This window comes from Marmota flaviventris, chromosome 5 (genome assembly GCF_047511675.1).
Source record: "Marmota flaviventris isolate mMarFla1 chromosome 5, mMarFla1.hap1, whole genome shotgun sequence".
Taxonomy (NCBI): Eukaryota; Metazoa; Chordata; class Mammalia; order Rodentia; family Sciuridae; genus Marmota; species Marmota flaviventris.
In genome coordinates, this window is record NC_092502.1 from 84,754,972 (window position 1) to 84,768,638 (window position 13,667).

General features: G+C 32.5%; 1 pseudogene; it reads left to right on the top strand.

Moving 5' to 3' along the window:
• Positions 1-1,680: 1,680 nt before the first annotated feature.
• LOC114086430 (ubiquitin-conjugating enzyme E2 K pseudogene) lies at positions 1,681-3,205 on the top strand (annotated as a pseudogene).
• The last annotated feature ends 10,462 nt before the right edge of the window (positions 3,206-13,667 follow it).

Here is a 13,667-nt window from a genome sequence, read left to right on the forward strand (position 1 = left end):
ATAAATTTATATCTCATTTAGTGATACTTTGCATTTTGAAATAGATAACCAAATTTTTATTATCACTGAGTATTTTTCATGCTATTAATTCACATTTAAATTCTATTTAAATGACAGAAATTTCTCTCATCTAGTCTTTTGGAATTATTTGTAAATTTAGATTTTTTTCAAGGATTTTTTAAGTTAAGGACAAATTTGGAAAACTTGATGAAAATTTTCTTTACAAGCTTATCAAATATTCCAGTTTTGTACTGATGGAATATAACTTGGTTTTGTAAATTTGTTCCTTGTTGTAATCTACTATGATGATCAGTTCTTTACAAACATGTATTGTTTTAGATCTCATTATAATCAAACTTAAAATGAAAGGGACCACAAAAATACCTATTTTTTCACATTATCAACACAAAAATAAATAAAATAATAAAAATGAATAAAATCTAATTTTATTTGGAACACTATCACTGAAGTACATATAAAAGTGAAAAAAGTTTATTATAATGTAAAATGAACATAAATTGCATTTATCAAAACTGGCAATAAAAGAATTGCTTGTAGGCAATATTACATTTGACCCCTTTCTACTTAAGCAGAAAAACCAAGGAGAGCTGTGCATGAGCCATAGCTGAAAGGTCACTCTCTCACCTTGGGCAGCTTCCTGGGGTTCAGTACACTTTCATCATCTGGTCACTCTGACTCTTACCTCTCAAAATGGAATATTTCACCCTGAAGCTATGTGATCATTTGCCTTGGAGAATGCAACATTGCAATATAAATATGGTACATCCTTGCAAATGAGTAATGTGAGTATAATAAAAGATATTAGCATACCTAGGCTTTAAAAACTGTGTATTTATATGAGATGTAAAAAAAATCAGAATTTGCTGTGAACTAGTCTTATACTGATTTTGAGACCTAGTATAATTTGGGAAATTAAGTAATTTATTTTGATTCAGGAACCAGACCTGCAGATGGAACAAAATCCTTCAAAGTATAAAAGGCTACTAACTGTCATAAAAAATTATAATTAAAAATTATCTAACATTGTTTAAATGCACTTTCAGGGCTCCATACTAAGTTCTTTAGATACATTATATCCTCTAATTATCATTTAAAATTAAGGATCTTTTTTAAAAAAATTATTCTCATTAGTTATACATGACAGTAGAATGTTCTTGGATACATCATATATAAATGGAGTATAATATTTTATTCTTCTGGTTGTACATGATGTAGAATGCCACTGGTAGTATAGTCAAATATGTACATAGGGTAATAATATCTGATTTGTTCTACTGTTCTTCGTACTCCCATACCCCCTCCTCTCCCTTCACCCCCTTCTACCTAAAGTAACTATTCTTCCCTAGTTGCACACCCACCCCTTACTGTGAATTGCATCTGCATATCAGAGAAAACATTTGGTCTTTGGTTTTGGGGGATTGACTTATTTCACTTAGCATGATATTCACCAGCTCCTTCTATGGAATGGACCCAACATTTGACTCAAGTATCCTGCTCCTCAGTTTATACTCAAAGGACTTAAAATCAGCATATTACAGTGTGAAATCCACATCAATGTTTATAGCGGTTCAGGTCAAAATAGTGAAACTATGACTATGGAATCAACCTAGGTGCCCTTCAACAGATGAATGGATAAAGAAAATGTGGTAAATATACACAATGGAATATTACTCAGCCTTAAAGAAGTAAGGATCTCCACATACAACAGAAGTTTGTGTGTCTGCCAAAGACAACATTCTGACTGCCATGAGGCATTGTTTTCCTGTCAGGAAAGCCATCACTGGCAAGTTCCTCCATTTTTCATGGTTGACACAGTAGAAAAGGGGAGACATAGTGGGTGTTGTTGTGGCTGTAGAGTGCTTGCGTTACGCCTGTGAGGCACTGGGCTCAATATCCTCAGCACCACATAGAGATAAATAAACAATTTAAAGGTGTTGTGTCCATTTACAACTAGGAGGAGGAGAAGGAGGAGGAGGAGGAGAAGAAGAAGAAGAAGAAAAAGGAGACATAGAACTTCTCTGCATGTCTAAGAGGCTCACAGAAAAAGTGTTTGGGGAAATAAATCTGTTACCCACTAAGAACATTTTTGTTGTTGTTGTTGTTGTTTTGTTTTGTTTTTTTCTTTCCTTTTTTAATCATTGCATTAAAAATGATACAAAATTGTTGAATTTTCAAGCTCACTGTGTTCCATTCAGAAGTTAAAAATATGTATCTTATATTTTACATTTAAGAGAGTTCTTCAGTAGAAAAAAAAAGTCTAAAAAGTATACCTTTTGAGACTTTTATTCTCGTGTATCACTTCACTTTAAATATGGTAGTATTTAGAATGTGTAGCATAGCAATCAATAAATATTCTGACAATATATTTTGCATTGAAGAAGTTGTTACACTCTGTTCAAACTAGAAAATTGGTTTATAAGCAACGGGAGTCAATCCAAAATTCCAAGAAGTATTTGGGAGTTTAAATTAAGTGGATCTTGATATTGTAAATAAGACCTAGTTTAGTTAGTGCTTTCAAAAATTCCAAAGCAGATTTTCGTTTCCAGGCACGGAGATGATTCCACACTGAGGAGAGCTCAGCGGAAGGGGCGCAGCAGCAGGAGCGTTTTTTTTCCTGTGCTGGGGTCTGAATCTGGGCAGAGGCCAAGGCAGTGATCCTAGAGGTGGGGGAGGAGGCCGAGGAGGAAATCAAATTAAAGTTGATCTTGTAGATGAGAATTTTACAGAAGAGAAGAAATAGCAGGACCTCCAGACATATCATATGAAGGAGGAAGAAATCAACTAGAGTTAAAAATACTAGAAACATATCCATGCAATCCCCCTAAGGTCCGGTTTATCAGTAAACTATGGCATCCTAATATTAGTTCCATCACAGGGGCTGTTTGGATATCCTGAAAGATCAATGGGCAGCAGCAGTAATTCTATGCAAGCATTATTGGCAGCTGCAGAACCGGATGATCCACAAGATGCAGTAGTAGCAAATCAGTACAAACAAAATCCTGAAATGCTCGAACGAACAGCTCGACTTTGGGCACACATACATGCTGGATCAACAGTTTCTAGTCCAGAATACACCAAAGCAATAGAAAACCTATGTGCTATGGGCTTCTACAGGAATGCAGTAATAGTGGCCTTGTCTTTAAAATCATGGGGTGTGGTGACTAATAGAATTGCTTCTGAATAACTGAGGTCTGGAGAGAGCTGCTGACAGGCAAACTTGCCTCTTCTTGAGGAGGATCAACATCTGTTACTTTTAGAATTCTGCATTGATTTTTTTTTTCTATAGTTAATAGTGTAAAGATTTTCGAGCTAAGCTAAAACCATTGAGAAAGCATGCTACTTTAGTGTTTAGCAGTGTAACGAGAGTAGCAAGAGTTTTCTTTAGGATTTTGTTGAATAATGAAGACAATATTTTGATTGTGTTAGGACCATTGAATTGTTGGTGTTGCATCACAGCTACCTTCATTGCTTTTAACACGGATCCCCTGTGTCTCTGAACTTACTTCCATGCTTGTACTTGACTTGCATTCTTGTACTTGACTTCTTAGGATGGGTAACTGAAAAGACCACCATTAGAAAATTCTCAAATATTAGATTTATCCAGAATTGGAGATGGTGACTTATTCAGAGCTGTTATGTTCCTGTTGACAGACTGGGGACACTATATCTATTTTCCCTCTCTTACCACATACAGATAATATTCTGATGCTAAATTTCTCAGTACTTGGTGGGAAAATGTGCTTGGGGACAATGTCCCTTCCTCCAATTTTAGGTCATAAATTTGAAATATTTTGTCACAGTTTTTCAAACACTCTTGTAAGTAAGAATATAAAAATGGAGCTGGCAATTTTCTTCTAATCTTGGGCTTCATAGAGATTGTTTTATCAGATACTTTAAAAGTCACTCTTGCTTGCTCATCCCCATATTAACACATGAAAGTTGTGTTGGTGTTTTATTGTATATACTTCAAATACACATAGAAATAGAAGTGTGTTATAAATCTGGATTTCTTAATGAAGTTTCTGATAATATGGGAGTTGAAAACCTTACCTTATCTTGTACATAGTCAGACTTTCTATTCACATTAAAATTATATTTCATTCTAAGTTCAAAAGTTTGAAAATTATTAATTTTGCAAACTCAAACACGTAATTTGACCATTTTATGAACGTTGAAGTAGATTTATGCAGGCAGTTCTACACATAGAAATACAAGACTTATTCAATTTTCAGGACCAATGCAAGATAACAAAAATGTAATGAAATCAGACTGAATTAAAGTAATGCTATATATATTAGAACTACATCATGAGAAGAGGCCTTTAAGAACTCATAATTTTTAATTAGAGAAGAAACCAGAATTTTTCCATTTCTGAAAAAAACTATTGTTAAATGTTATGCTCAATATGATGAAGAACACCACAAAACCCATATTCTTTTTAGCAGTTATGACTTCTTCTCTGAGTTAAAGTCCCTGCTTAAGCCTCAAACTGATATTTCTCTAGCAGTTAGTTTCTATTTCCCACCAAAGAAGACAATTTCAGGGAGGGAGCTAACGCCATACAAGCGGGAATTCCTTCTTTGTGCCTTAAATAATATGTCCCTATAGCAACTGGGCTGTGAAACAATAAGTCTGTTTTCTGTTTGGTTTGTTAGGTATATATGATAGCTACTATTAAAAAGGTTCAAATATAGAGTATGAACAGTTGTCAGTGTTCAAAATGTAAGGGATATAGGTTATGGAATCACTGGGTAGAAAAATAAAATATAAAAAGAATGTCATGTGACTGCCAAAAGAGAAATGCAGTAAATATGTACCATCGATAAAAAGATTATTCAAAAAGTGTGAAAGCCACCAGCCTACTGCCCAATGTCATTACTGGGCTAGGTACCTTACTTCAGAGCAGGTTTGCATAGATACAAGTAGAACAAACAAATGTCATCTGCAATGCACTGAGAAGCCCATAAAAATACAAAAGCCAGACAGAAGATAAATTTTAATGCTATTTGGCTGACTATTTGAAGGCTAGTTTTTCACATCCATCAGCACATACAAATTACATACCAGCATCTTTAGAAATTACAGTAAAATTCATCTTTCATCATACTATGCAAAAACTTCCAATGTTTCTGTATTTCCTGACACCCCAACTCTAAAATATTCTGTGTGACCTGCAAGGATTTCCATTATCTGATTGCATCAGAAATTCTTTTTACTTTCTTTTTCTTTTCTTTTTTAATTTGGTGCTGGGGAATGAACCCCAGCCTCTTGATCCTCATCATTGTTTGGCACTGTTATCTCATTAGAACTGGGGTCTGTAAAACCTGCCCACTTTCATTTGTAACTATTTAATTAATGATGTTTCACTTACTTGCAAGTTTCTCTTTCCTCCATCAGAAATTTTACTCAAGTACCCACATTTTGGGACATATTTACAATGAAATTCACCTTGGTAGAGATTTGGATCAATAAATTTTTAAGAGAATGTAGGTGTGACCAATTATATTTTCAAGTATGTACCTGCGGAGGAGATGGAAATTGAATTCTAGCCCTGAAGGTTCTGAGGAGGTCCTTAGGGGCCATCTTTTATTATTTTTTAATTTTTTAGTTGTCAATGGACCTTTATTTTATGTATTTAATGCAGTGCTGAGAATTAAATCTGATGACTCACACATGCAGGGCAAGTGCTCTATCGCTGAGCCACAAACCAGGCCCTTTTGGGAGAATTTTGAGGAGGAAGTTAGAGGAGAAAATTGACTAGGCAATATTTGAATATATTTATTGCTTTCCTCTTAGCATGTTGATTATTTTTATCATGAAAGTATTTTTCTTTGTTCTTTTTAGATATACATAACAGTAGAGTGTGTTTTGCTATATTACATATACATGGAGTTTTAACTTTTCATTCTTCTGATTTTACATGATATGGAGTTATACTGGCCATGTAGTCATATATGAACTTAAGAAATTTAAGTCCAATTCACTCTATTATCTTTCCTATTGCCATCCCTCATTACTTTCCTTCATTCCCTTTTGTCTAATCCAATGAACTTCTATTCTTCCTCCTGCCTCCTTATTGTATGTTAGCATCTGCATATCAAAACATTCAGCCTTTGTTTCTTGGGATTGGCTTATTTCACTTAGCATGATATTCTCCAGTTCCATCCATTTACCTGCAAATGCCATAATTTCATTCTTCTTTATGAATGAATAATATTCCATTGTGTGTATATATACCATATTTTCTTTATTCATTCATTTGTTAAGGGCACCTAGGTTGGTTCCATAGCTTAGGTATTGTGAATTGAGCTCCTATAAACATTGATGTGCCTGAATCACTATCCTATACTGATTTTATGTCCTTTGAGTATATACTGAGGAGTGGGATAACTGGGTCAAATGGTGGTTCCATTCCAAGTTTTCTCATAAATCTCCATACTGCTTTCCAGAGTGGTTGTACCAATTTGCATTCCTACCAGCAGTGTACAAGTGTACCTTTCCCCTCACATCCTTGCCAACATTTATTGTTACTTTTATTCTTGATAATTGCCATTCTGACTGGAATTAGATGAAATCTCAGTGTAGTTTTAATTTGCACTTCTCTAATTGCTAGAGATGTTCAAAATTTTATTATTATTTGTTGACCATTTGTATTTCTTCTTCTTTGAAGTGTCTATTTAGTTCCTTTGCCCATTTTTTGATTGGGTTATTTGCTTTTTTGATGTTAAGTTTTCTGAGTTTTTGTGCTTTAGGAGTCCTAAGGAATTCCGTTTCCAGGCCAAACAAGATGGAGTGTTGTGCCTACTTTTTCTTATATTAGGCACAGGGTCTTGGTCTACTGCTTAGGTCTTTGATTCACTTTGAGCTGGTTTTTGTACAGGATGAGAGATAGAGGTTTAATTTTATTTTGCTACATGTAGATTTCCAGTTTTCACAGCACCATTTGTTGAATAGGCTATCTTTTCTCCAATTTATGTTTATGGTGTCTTTGTCTAGTATGAGGTAACTGTATTTGTGTGGGTTTGTCTCTGTGTCTTCTGTTCTGTAACATGTGTCTACTTGTCTGTTTTGGTGCCAACAGCATGACATTTTTGTTACTATAGCTCTGTAGTATAATTTAAGGTCTGGTATTATGTTGCCTCTTGCTTCACTTTTGCACTAAGGATTATTTTGACTATTCTGGACCTCTCAGTTTTCCAAATGAGTTTAATGACTGCTGTTTCTATTTCCATGAATAACATCATTGGAATTTTAGTAGGAATGGCATTAAATCTGTAGTGCTTTTGGTAGTATGGCCATTTGACAATATTAATTCTGCCTATAGTAGCATGTTGACTTTAAAAGCAAAATTTTATGTTGAACAAAAAAGATTCACAACAAAAAATGTTCCAAAAATCTTTCCTTTCAAATTAGTTCATTGTGTGTATACATAATATCAGTCTTCATTTTAACATAATTATACAAGCATGGAATATAATTTGCTCCAATTCAGTCCCTAGTACTTCCACTCTCCCTTCCTTCCTTTCTCTCCATGTTCCCTGTCTCTACTGATATTTTTTTTAATTCATTCATTTTTTTTTTCAATTAGTACATTGGGGAAATACATAAAGGTGAAATTTAGTCCGATATATTCACAGAAAAGTTTGGTCAGATTTATTCTACTGTTCCTCTCGTTTCCTGTCCTTCCTCCCTCACTTTAAAAACCCTTCCTCTACTCCATTGATCTCATTTCTATTTTCATGGGATCCTCCCTGCTCTTTCTTTTGTGACAAAAATAATATTTACATGTGTCTATAGTACCTTTCTGTAATTTGAGTATTTGTTTTCTTTAGTATATTCCTGTGGTTTTCTCATCTGTAGAATGTTTGTGGTTATTGTGTAACAATCTTTAGAAAATAGACCTCATAAATGTTTTAGTACTCCTATTTTGAGTCAGTTTGCACATAAAGACAATTATATCTATTTAATTTTCCCTGACACTCAGCATTGAATTTATCACTTGTATTAAGAAATTTTGCTAATTTTTGGAAAAAAAAATAAACTGATAATAATGGTTCATACATTTTATATCCATATAGAAAACTACACAAGTAACATAAACCTCTAATTTTACCAAAACCATGGAAAATGTTATGTGTATGTATTCAACCACTGTCATTGTTAGTTTTTATTTGTTTTTACTTCCCCCCATAACTATTGAATTTACTCATCTGTGAAGGGATAAAAATGGGATATGCTTCACGAAAGTCCTCAGGTAGAAACCTCTCTTTACTACATCATCAAAATCTTCTGGTAAACTTTTATTGTCACTATATGAAAGCAAGTGGAAAAATAATTTATTTTCCAGAAGCAATGACTCATTTTATGTTCCTGATCCATTTTTATGTCAAGTAATGCCTTGGTTTCACTTAATGCAGCTTAAAATATGCTTAGAATCAATTTAAACCAAAACATAATTTTATGATGAGACAAATTAATTAAATATTAAAATAAATGTATTGAAAAGTAACTTTTTTTCAGGAAAAAGAAAGGAACAAAGATGTGAAAGCAAGTGACTGATGAGCTGGTTTCTCAGAATCACAGTAAAGGATCTTCCACAGATTCTTTTGGAGACAACCCAGAGTACACAGGTCTGATTTGTTTATCAGATATCTGTGAAGGGAGAAATTCTAAATTGAAGATAAAGTCATGTTCCTAATAGAAGAAAAAGTTTCTATTCTTACAAGGATCAAGTCACTAAACTAAGTAGTATATCGTGGAAAATTCTAATAGCCATAAAATGTAGTATTTTATGAGAGTTTGATTCAATTTTTTTAAATATGTATATATTTTATAATATTAACTAAATATTAGTTACCATTTTATACCCATTTAATTTAAAAAAGTTTTTTTTTCTCTTTAAGTACATGAATTTGAGAAGATTTTTATAATAGGGGAAAATAACCCCAAACCTGCATGAGATTCAGTTATAAGGACTCCATTAGGTAACAACATTAATCCATTGACCTGCCCAATCACACCAATTTGTAGAATACATGAATCAAACTGGGATTTCAGCAAAACCACATATAACAACAAGTTATGAACTTTCATTATCACCCATGGATAGATGCACGATGAATATTAAATCTATCATCTATGTGAGGTTGAAATAGCACATGGAAAGAATATTAATCATAAGTACAGGGAATAAAAGCAAAATATTTAAGTGACTGTGGTGACTGGCAAAAGAGGATGACTAAATATTATAATTGTGATAGAAAAGAAAATGTAGAAATGGAAAGTCTTAGAAAGAGCTTGCTTTACCTAATCAGTAGAATGTATATTAATGTTTTATTATTCCTCCATTATTTCTGTTTATTGGCATAAACAATGCTTGTGTCTTGGATATTAAGGAGAATGTTCAGGGTTTTCTTTCTCTTCCTGATAAGCCACAAATGCATCTTTATTATGACTGATTCCTAAAAGAACAATGAGTTTGCAATAAATATGTATTTTGGCAAAGATGAGAGTTGATATTTATATCTGAGAATCTTTGTGCAAAATAGCTTTTAACACTTTAAAATGTAATGTTTCTGATTCTAAATTAAAGAAAAATTGCCCCTGGTGCAACACAAAAATGTTATTATTTTTTTTTTTATTGCTGTTTCACATTTCTAGCCACAAACGGTCGTCTCTAGAATAATGCCCCCTATTTACTGGAGTTGATTTACAAAGACTTTTTGTTTAACCAGTACATCATTTCACAAATCATGGATTTCTTTCATCCAGGATGGTTAAAACGTATTTGTTTGTTGTTACTGTCCTCAGATTTTTTTAGAGGTGACACTCCACATGGTTCAAAGAACAATTAATAATATTTCATGAAATTTAAGATTATAAGGTGACTGCAACATCCTGGAGAGAAAAGAATTTCATTCCTCTAACAAAGACTTCATTTCCTTGACACTTGAGGAAGCCCACTTCTTTGAAAAGGAAAACATTCTCTCAAACAAAGCAGTTCTAATTTAGAACTAATCACAAGAAGCTTTAAAGCCATGGAAGGACAAAGGCCATAATTCTAGAACTTTGGTAAGCTTTCTAGTTATTCACTATGATGCCTATTAACATTACTGATTATCTTCTCTTCTAGAAAGGCCCTCTTCAGCCTGTGGCAAATCTATGTACTAAATATGTCCAGATGAGCATCATGCTAGATAATACATAACATTTCACTTTAAGCAGATGATGAAAAATAGAAGGGGCAAGGAAGGAATGGAGTTATTAATATCATTATTTTTAGCAATAAGTATTTCACTATTTTTTGGTTAGAATTTAATCTTCGTTGAGTATCTCAGACATAAACAGTAAGTAGCACCTGGCTTAACTATGATCTCAAAAAGATTGTTGTGTGAATAATTGCCAGAAATGCTTTTCTGGAAAGTCCAGTGATATTGCCAAACACTGTCATCTTTGAATTGCTTTTGAAAAAAAAATGTGCTGAGGAACGGCTATTGCTCAGAATCTTAAGGTCTAATTAAATGCATTGACCAATACAACAGAAGGGTGAGAAAGCAATCTAACTTCAGATGTAAAAGAAAGCTAAATTGTTAGAAGATTGAAATTCTAATTTCCTTTGGACTAAGCACTCAACAAACAAGAAAATATATATTAAACTAATGTCTTTTGAACTGGGTCAAACAACTTCACAAGTCAAATTCTACAGATCTAGACATTAGAGAAAACTTTATATTCAGTAATTACTAAATATTGCATTTGTGTGGGGCATGATGACATTTGTCTGTAGCTCAAGCTGCTCAGAAGGGTGAGGCAAGAGAATAGTTTGACCTCAGGCTTTCAATACTAGCCTGGGCAACACAATAAGACACTGTCTCAAAAAGGAAAAAAAAAAAAAAAAAAAATATATATATATATATATATATATATATTGTATTTTTTTATCCTTGTTTTGTAGGACTTTAACATTGTCCTTAAACTGGAGCTTTAAAATTTTATCACTTCATAAGGGTCTGGCTAGCTTCAACTCAAATAAAAATGTTTCATGTGCTAATTTAATTTTCATTGAATATAATTTGTGCAAAGATGTAGTGACTTGGAAAGCTCATCAGTGTATAAAAGGTATTACAAAACAGAACTTATTGTTAACTAGACTTGAAAGTGCTAATGAATCATTCACTGGAAAAGCTCACTTGAACAGAAAGTACAACACCATTTTGGATATTACCTTTTTCATTTAAATTCAGGAATTAAGTGTAAAGTGAATTTCACCCATTTCCATTAAGTCCTAAAGAAAAGTGGTATGATGCAGTTTACTGATACTTAAAACAACTGAAGAACAATTTTCACACCTCATTGCTACACAGAAATGAAATCCAAGACATATAATAGAAGCCCTTTAGGCTTGTTATGTGGATTTTCCCCTACAATATCACATTAGTTTCCCTGCTTTATATACCAGAACAAAAAATGATTCAGATCATATGTAAATGTTGCAGGTATCATTATAATTCTGGTAATTCTTTTAGCTCAGATGATTGAAACAGAATCTCATTTTTCATTTGTACAATCTTCACTAAATCATCATTCCCTAGTTGTGTATTTTTCCTTAACGCTAATGGTATTAAGGTTACATAATTGCACAAAAATTAAGAAGATTGACTAATCAACATATTTATTCCAATTTCAAATAGTAAGAGCTCTGTCATTTCTAAATCACTGTTTTAAAAATGAATAAATAAAATAATAAATGAATGAATAAGATAATACCTTGTCAGGGTGTGTTTACTTATATGTATAGGTATATAGATAGATAGCATAAGTTATCTTTGAACAATAATTTGTTATGTATATCTGATAACTTAAGTTATGCTTTGAACTATCTGCATAATTATGTGCATAATTTAATAAAATTAGTATAAATTCAACTTTTTAAAAATCCTTAAAACACCCTGCCATTAATTTGAGCTTATCTATTGACTTGCAAATGTTGTCAGTAGGAATGCATGCTTTGCCCTTGTATGAAACAAGTGTGAGATCCTGCTTCTCCACTGAACTACATGTGTGATTTTTGGTCATTTCTTGCTTCACTAAATCTTAATTTTTTCATGTGAAAATGGAAATAATACTTTTAACACTTTATAGAGCTGTGGTAATAAATGACAAAATATAAACAAAGCTCTGTCAAGTTCCTAACACAAGATCAATAATGAAAGTCTTTCCTTTTGTTATTTGTATTGAAATGTATAGATATATCCCCTAAACAATGGACCTAAAATCATTGTAGTTTAAAACCATTTTTTTTTAAATGACCAAATATATGGGAGCATGAATGTATCATTCTATAATATGTTATCATTATAGGAAAAACCAAATAAACAGATGTGCTTTATCTTAATTATCTCTTATCACATCTACTATTTTATATCATTTATATGTCTAATTAAAAATGGAACAATGATGATGATCTTAATAATAAAAATAGATGTGAATTGCCTAGTTTCCTAAAGACAGCTGAAATGGTCATATCTTATTAAATTCTATATCAGTAACAAAATTATTCATCAAAATATAAAACTTTTAAAATTTCCTCAAAATATATTAATCTCATAGTTAACTGTTGATTGTGAATACTAGACAACTGTAAATATAAATTCTGTACCTTCCCATGTAATTTCAGGGATCCTTGAATTTATGATAGGTGGTTCCAACCTCTTGTATTCTCCCCACTACAAAGTTCACTTCCTGTGCTCCCCTGCAAATTTGCTGCCATGGCTATTGTCTCAAACTAAAAGGAAATTGCAAATTCTGAAGATAATTAGCACTAACAGAAAATTATTTTATTTAATACCTCAAATAAAGAGAATAAAATAACACCAAAAAAAGGAAGAATCCAACAAAGGAGGCTTTCAGAAATAAATTCAGTAATTTATTGTGTTCTTTTATTCAGATTTTGTTGCTGTTGTTGTTCATCCTAACCAAATGCTAAAATGAAGATATTAGGTGAGGAATGATGTAAATTAAGTTATAATATTAGATAGAAAAGCAAAACATACAAAAGAAAGTAAACATTTAAAAAATCAAAAAAAAATCCCTCACCCTCAAAACGGTATAAAAAGGTTCAGGGAACTGAAATATGATTGGTTAGTTTTTAAAATTGTTTCTAGAGAGTTCTAACAATTACAACCTCTAAGAGGAAGGGTCATAAATCAATGTATCCTAAACAGAATTTAAAAGTAAAGTGCTTTAGAACAGAGGGAAGGGAATGGGGGAGAGAGAAGCTGGGTGTGGGGGGAAGTACTAAGGATTGAATTAGTACAAATTATATGTCATGCATTCATAATCATATCTAAAGGAATCCTCCTTTTATGTATAACTAAAAGGAATGAATAAAAAAAATTAAGTGCTTGATTCTCATTACCTGGAGGATTTAATGCCTATCTTTTAATTTGGAGACAAAGTAGACTGGTGTCTAAGTCATGTCAAGGAACTCTAAGGAAAAAAGTACTGATTAAAAACAACCCTGGCATCAGAGTCAATGCTACAGTGCGATAAGGTAACAATTCCTACAGTTTGTTGAAGCTAGTATACATGGAAATTGTCCCAGGAATGTTCCCAGTTTTTTGTTTCTTACATATAGGTTCATCTCC